The sequence below is a fragment of the Dasypus novemcinctus genome, chromosome 6 (genome assembly GCF_030445035.2).
Source record: "Dasypus novemcinctus isolate mDasNov1 chromosome 6, mDasNov1.1.hap2, whole genome shotgun sequence".
Classification (NCBI taxonomy): Eukaryota; Metazoa; Chordata; class Mammalia; order Cingulata; family Dasypodidae; genus Dasypus; species Dasypus novemcinctus.
In genome coordinates, this window is record NC_080678.1 from 77,313,849 (window position 1) to 77,320,634 (window position 6,786).

The 6,786-nt window shown below is 42.1% G+C and overlaps 2 pseudogenes; one reads left to right on the forward strand and one right to left on the reverse strand.

Moving 5' to 3' along the window:
• Positions 1-3,281: 3,281 nt before the first annotated feature.
• LOC101427818 (mitochondrial chaperone BCS1 pseudogene) lies at positions 3,282-4,021 on the reverse strand (annotated as a pseudogene).
• A 1,793-nt stretch (positions 4,022-5,814) lies between these two features.
• Positions 5,815-6,786, forward strand: LOC101431050 (tetratricopeptide repeat protein 19, mitochondrial pseudogene; annotated as a pseudogene).

A 6,786-nucleotide genomic window follows, 5' to 3' on the forward strand; every position in this document is an offset into this window, starting at 1 on the left:
ACGCAACAACAAAAATTGTTTTTAACAAATGGGCCAAGGATTTCAATAGACATTTCTTCAAAGATGATATTCAAATGGCCAATAAATATATGAAAAAATGCTCAACATCATTAGTGATTAGAAGAATGCAAATTAAAACTATGAAATTCCACTTCACCCCCATTAGGACGGATGTTATTTTCAAAAACTGAAAATAGCAAGTGTTAGTGAGGATATAGAGAAATAGGGGCCCTCCTTTGTTTTGGGAATGTAAATTGATGCAGCCACGATTTGATACAGCCACACTTCAGTGGTTCCTCAGAAAGCTAAAAATAGAATTACCGTATGACCTGACACTCCCACTCCTAGATAAATACCCAAAAGAACTGAAAGCAGGGAATCAAACAAATATTTGTGCAATGTTCATAGTGGCATTATTCACAATAGCCAAAATGTAGAAGCAACCCAAGTGTCTGTCAACAGGTGATGGATAAACAAAATGTGTTATACACATACAATGGAATACTACTCAGTCATAAAAAGTAATGAAGTGCTGATACATGCTACAACATGGTTGAACCTTGAGGACATCATGTTGAGTGAAATGAGCTGGACACAAAAGGACATATATTGAATGGTCTCAATTATATTAAATAATTAGAATATGCAAATTAATAGACAGAAAGTAGATTACAGGTTATGTGGGATAGGGAATGGGGAGTCAATGCTTATCAGGCAAAGAGTTTCTGTTTGGGGTGATGGAATAGTTTTAGTAATGGATAGTGATGATAGTATCATATTATAAATGTAATTAATGCAACTAAATTGTATGCTTGAAAGTGGTAAAAATGGGAAATTTTGTACTGAATATATGTTAATAAAATAAATAAAAGGTTGAAAAGAGTAAATTGTTTATTAAATTGTTATTTATATCATGGCAAAAACATGGAAACAATGTTCAAAATGGAGGAATCATTGATTAAATCATGTTACCTTTTAAAAAAAACGCCACTGACTTGTTTATTTTGCTTCTCTCCAATAAAAGGGTTTTATATTCTAAGGAGGGATTTGTATTCTAAGCACATTTAGAAAAGCAAATAAAAATTAACTACATATTTAATTATTTTATAGACCCATGGGAATAAAAGAAAAGAGCTTTATATCCCAGGCTACTTTTGCCCTAGGGACATTTTAAAAAGGAAAATATTTAATTCAGCAATACATCAGCTTTATTCAAAACAAAAAACATTGCCACCTTAGAAGCAGATATTTTTAAGCTCTAAAATACATGTTTGCTTGATACTCTGGCCTCTTGTTCTCTTATGTTAAACAGAATGGGAATTTAGTGTATATGTATGTGTTGAAACTGCGCTTAATAGGACTGAAGCAGAGTATTAATCTGTTCTGAGCCCATGGTCTACAAAGCTAAGAATCCAGGTTTTTTAACTTACAAACATTATGCAACAACAACAATAACAAAAAAAAATTTTTTAAGCTCATTTCATATTGAAGTAAAGAGAAGTGAAATTAAATGATTCCTGGATTTTGCTATATTATATTTCAGCAAAGAAGAAAGAATGTTGAAAACAACTGTGGCATAATCTTGTAACTGTTGCATGTGGGTGATGAGTATATGGGAGTTGCTTGTACTATTCTATTTTTGTATGTTTGAAAAGTTTTAAAATAATTTTTTAAAGCTCATCATAAAAAGTCAGTATAAGAAAAAAAATCAATGTAAAAATATTTCATTACTTGCTAAAACAAGAGCTGAAAATGAAGATAAACAGACTTCATCCCCTGGGTCCATCTTGGTTCACACTTCCCAGGATTATTAGTTCCAGGCACTTTAAGGGTCAGTAGTGACTTGGTGGAAATGAATGGGATCATCCTATTATCTATAAGTAGTCTTTTTATTTTTTATTTTTTAAAGACCTATTTTATAATTTGTTTATTCCTCCCCACCCCCTCATTGTTTGCACTTGCTGTGTCTGTTCATCTTCCTTGTTTCTTTAGGAGGCCCCAGGGGCCAACACCAGGCCCTCTGATGTGGGAGGGAGGCACCCATTCACTTGAGCCACCTCTGCTCCCTGCTTTGTGTGTCTCCCATTATGTTTTTCCTCCCCGTGTCTTTTGTTGCATCATCTTGTTGAGTCAGCTCGCTGTCTTCTTTAGGAGGCACCAGGAACCTCTGCTCCCTGCTTTGTGGTCTGTCTCTCATTATGTTTTTTCTTCTTGTGTCTCTTGTTGTGTCAGCTTGCTGCACCTGGCCATTATGCCAGCTTGCTGTCTTCTTTAGAGGCACTGGGAATTGAACCAGGGACCTCCTATGTGGTAGGTGGGAGATCAGTCACTTGAGCCACATCCACTTCCCTAAGCAGTCTTTTTTTGTTTGTTTGTTTTTGTTATTATCTTTTCTTTTTTTTTCTCGTAAGCAGTCTTTTTAATGAGTGAAGCAGCATGCGGAATCCAGTTGGATTACCTTGTCACATAATGCCACAAGGCTTTCAGTCATAAGCCTTGCTGGTTCAAGCCTTGATTTACTTACAGTGACAACTATAATGCTTCTGAACATTTGCAAAACCTGGAATGTACAAAACACTGAACAGAGAACAGAGTGCCTGAAGAAATTGCTAGATTAGGAATCAGAACACCTAGGTTCCAGCTCTGGAAATGAGTTGCCCAGAATCATATGCTAATTCAGAATAATCTGTGCTAGGTACTCCATAGGGTTTGATTCAATTTAGAAAATATCTATGTGTTTTAGACTGACAGTCTGCAGAAAACAATATACCAGAAATGGGTTGGCTTTTACAATGAGGAATTATTAGGTTATAAATTTACAGTCCTGAGGCCATGAAAATGTCCATATCAAGGCCTCATCAGGTGATGCTATCTCCCCAAAGGCCAGCTACCAGAGATGCTGAACTCCTCTGTCACATGGCAAGGTACATAATGTCATCTGCTGATCTCTCCCATCTCTTCCCAGTTTCACTGCTTTCAGCTTTTGACTTCCATGGCTTTCTTTCTGAATTATCCCATTTATAAAAGACTCCAGTAAGAGGATTAACACCCACCCTGGGCCATGCCTTAACTGAAGTAACCTCATCAAAAGCTTACAGTAGGTTTATACCCACAGGAATGGACTTGCTTCAAGAACATGACTTTCTGGGGTCCATGCAGCCTCAAACCATCACACTAAGTAAACTATTTGTAAATGTTAAAGCATACTGTACATTACTACTTTTATTTTTACTTTTAGTGTGGCAGGTGTTTATTGATCTCCCAGAGGCACAGCTGGTTGGTCACCTCAGAGATTCAGGACAGCAAATTGCCTCTGCAGGGTCATTTTTATACAACATGAAGTAGTCTTGCACATGGGCAAGACTGATCTGAGTTGGAGCTCAAAGGACATATTTTTCAAAGGACTCAGCCAAGGAAGGGGCTTGCCCAGGATAAAACATTTGGGAAACTTGGTCAGCTGCCAGTGTGAGCCCACATACTCCTTCAGGTCTATTCGTCTGGGACATACCAGGGTCCAGCCTGTTAACATGGTTGGTGGTCATGAAAACACGCATGTCTCAGTGGAAGCCACACCATCCACGGCCTTGAGTGGTCCACTAAAAGTCAGACAACCTAGACCTTGGTAGTTTACTGGGTTCTTCAAAGCTAAGACTCAACTAAGAAAAGCAGCATCCACATCTTCCAGGAGCACCAAGATCTACTGTGAGGACATGGTTAGCAGGTGGTTGAGCAGGTCGTGAGAGAGGCTGGAGTCTCTGAGACTCAGCAGGCAGATACTGTGCTCCAATTCCCTAGCCAGAGCAGTAATAAAACGGCTCTTTCTATGAACAGAGGACCCATAAAGCAGGTAGCCCCATCTGTACGGAATGCCTCTGTCAGTGTACCATTTGGGGTTATCAATGAATTTCCATGTCTGACAATTTGGTCAGCCAGAACCCTGTTCTAGAATCACAGAACTCTGTGGCCACAGGCGACGTAGATAGTCAAAGGGGTGCCATTCAGAGCCCACAGCTGTGTACATCACTGTTTTCCCTTCCTCCTGCTGCAAGGCAAGCTCTCAAACTTCCCCCAGGATGCTGAAAAAAACCTTGGGGTCAGTGCCCAGGGCTGTGAAGGTAACAGATTCCCAAGGAGTCCCGGTCTGCAGGTCTATCTTCTGCACCTCTCAAATTCGTTCCACCCAGATACACCTTCCCTGATATCAGTTAAGTGGCTTCCAGGACTGGCGACAAATTCAAACTTGATGGAGATAAGGCCACCCTCATGCTGAAGGTATGAAGTCCTGACACTGAAGCGCAGAGTATGGGTCCTGAGGCGGGTGAGCCAGCTAAGCCATCTAGCATAGCTGCTGTCTCAAGCAGGGACTTCCAGTGGATCCTATAATAACTTCAGAATGCCACCAGGACCAGCTGGGCACCCTTCAGCCAGGGCCAGACCTGGCTTACAGGCCCTGAGGCATTATCAAAACTGCCATGACTCTTTGACTGCACATTACCACTTATGTAGGAAAAATTAATCTTACACAAAGAGCAGTCTGGCCTTTGCCTTCAACTACTGAGAGGTAGGTGATCTATAGGCCCTTGGAGTGTCCTACCTGATAGGAGTGTCTTTGTTTCCTTGGGGTCTTTGGTCACTGGACAATCTAATGACATGATTTAAGATAATGATTTGAGACATGCCATATCACATCAGATCTCTGGAGGAACTTGGGACTAAAGGTATTAATCTGAATCACCAGGAAAGACTAGAGGCTAAAAGATCAGCCACAGGAGCAATATATGATAGAGCCTCAGTGAAAAATAGGATACCAATGGCTCAAGTGAGCTTCACTAGTGGGTAATACTCTCTGCATTTTGTTACACATTGTACCTGGGAGGAGGTAACCCTGTCATGACTCCGTGGGGACAGGACAACTGGTTTCACACCTGGACCCGTCCCAGACTCTATCCCATGCAGCTCTTCTTTTGGCTGATCTTCATTTGCATCCATCCTTTCATCATAATAAAACTATAATGTTAGGAAGTGATGTGGCTCAAGTGAATGAGCTCCTGCCTTCCACATGGGAGGTCCCAGGTTTGGTGCCCAGTGCCTCCTAAAGAGACAAGCAAGAAGGCAAAGCTGACATGACGGGCAGGAACGGCAAGCTGATACAATAAGATGACACAGCAAGAGACACAAGGAAAACATAACGAGAGACACAACAAAAGCAGGGAGCGGAGGTGGCTCAGGCAATTAGTCACCTCCCTCCCATATCAGAAGTCCTGGGTTTGGTTTCTGGGGCCTCCTGAAAAGAAGACCAGCTCTTTGGAAAACACTGTAGTATTCAGTATAATGCTTTTCTGAGTTTTGTGGGTCATTCTAGCAAATTATTAAACCTAAGGGTGGCAGTGGGGACCCCAAATTTGTAGCCAGTTGGCCTGAAGTGCGAGTGATGCTGGGGAACCCCAAACTTTGGTGTCTGAAGTGGGACGGTCTCTAGCAGGATATTCTTTCTTCCTATACAGCTGAATAAACTCATATCCTAACTACTGCTAAAAAAGCAGTAAATGCCATAAAGCTACCTAAAATACTATGACAATATAAAGGTGAAGATAATACTTTTGGCAGAGACCAGCCCTACATGAATGCTAAACAGAGTTCTGCAGGTTGAAAGGAAAGGAAATAGACAATCGACTAAAGTGACATGAAGAAACAAATATCTCTGGGGGCCTCCTGCAGACCATGGGGCAGCGGTACTGGGGCTGATTGGCGCTCCTGTCCCCAGCCACCACAGGAAGCCCGCGGCTTGTGGTGGAGGCGCTGCCATTCCAAATCACACCCCATGGCTCAGGCCCAGACCTCCTGCCACTGCTGGCAGCTCTCACCTGGTTCTCGAGGCCTGCTGCAGCAAAGGAGGAGGAACAGCAGGTAGCAGGCAGGGCCAGGGCCCAGGATGCAGTGGACGAGGCCAACGCCAGGATCATCCACTTGCTGAAGCGATCCAAGTTGAGCATCATGAAAGATGAGCCCAAAGGGGCTAAGTGGATTTTGCATGACACTCTTCTTCTTGCCTATCAGAGCCATGACAAGGCAGCCATCACCTATACTCATGATTTGACCAATTTAGCATTTATGCAGGGTCAGTTTGAAAATGTAGAGAAACTTTTTAAAGTGACAATGAGTTACCTGCTTGGAGGGGGCATGAAGTAGGAAGACAATCAAAATCTCCTTAAAGCTGGCCAGAAACTATTCCACACAGAAGAGACAGGAATTTACTCTTGCTGGCTAAGAATTCTGCATTTCAAATCTAGAGGAAAAAATTGAAAGGGAAAAGAAGTTAGCAGAAGACATTATGTCAGGGGAAGAGAAAGCCAACACCCTCCTCCTCCTTGGCATGTGCTTAGACGCCTATGCTCACTACCTTCTATTTTCCAAGCAGTCATCACAGGCCCAAAGGATGTATGAAAAACCTTACAGCTTTCCAAAGAGATACAAGAAAGACACCCACAGACAATCATGCTGATGGGTGACCTGGCCACAACTCTGGATGCTCAGGGCTACTTAGAAGAGGCCTACATTTATGTGCAAAGGGCATCCGATCCGGCATGACAGATAAAACATCATGAGCTACACATGGTGCTCAGCAATCTAGCTGCAATTTTGGTGCACAGAGAAAGATACATACAAGCAAGAGAGATCTTCCAGGAAGCACCGAAGCAGGCAGAGCCGAAAAGAGATGAGGTTTCTATACAACACATCAGGGAAGAGTTGGCTGAGTTGTCAAGAAAAAGGAGACCTCTGACTTAA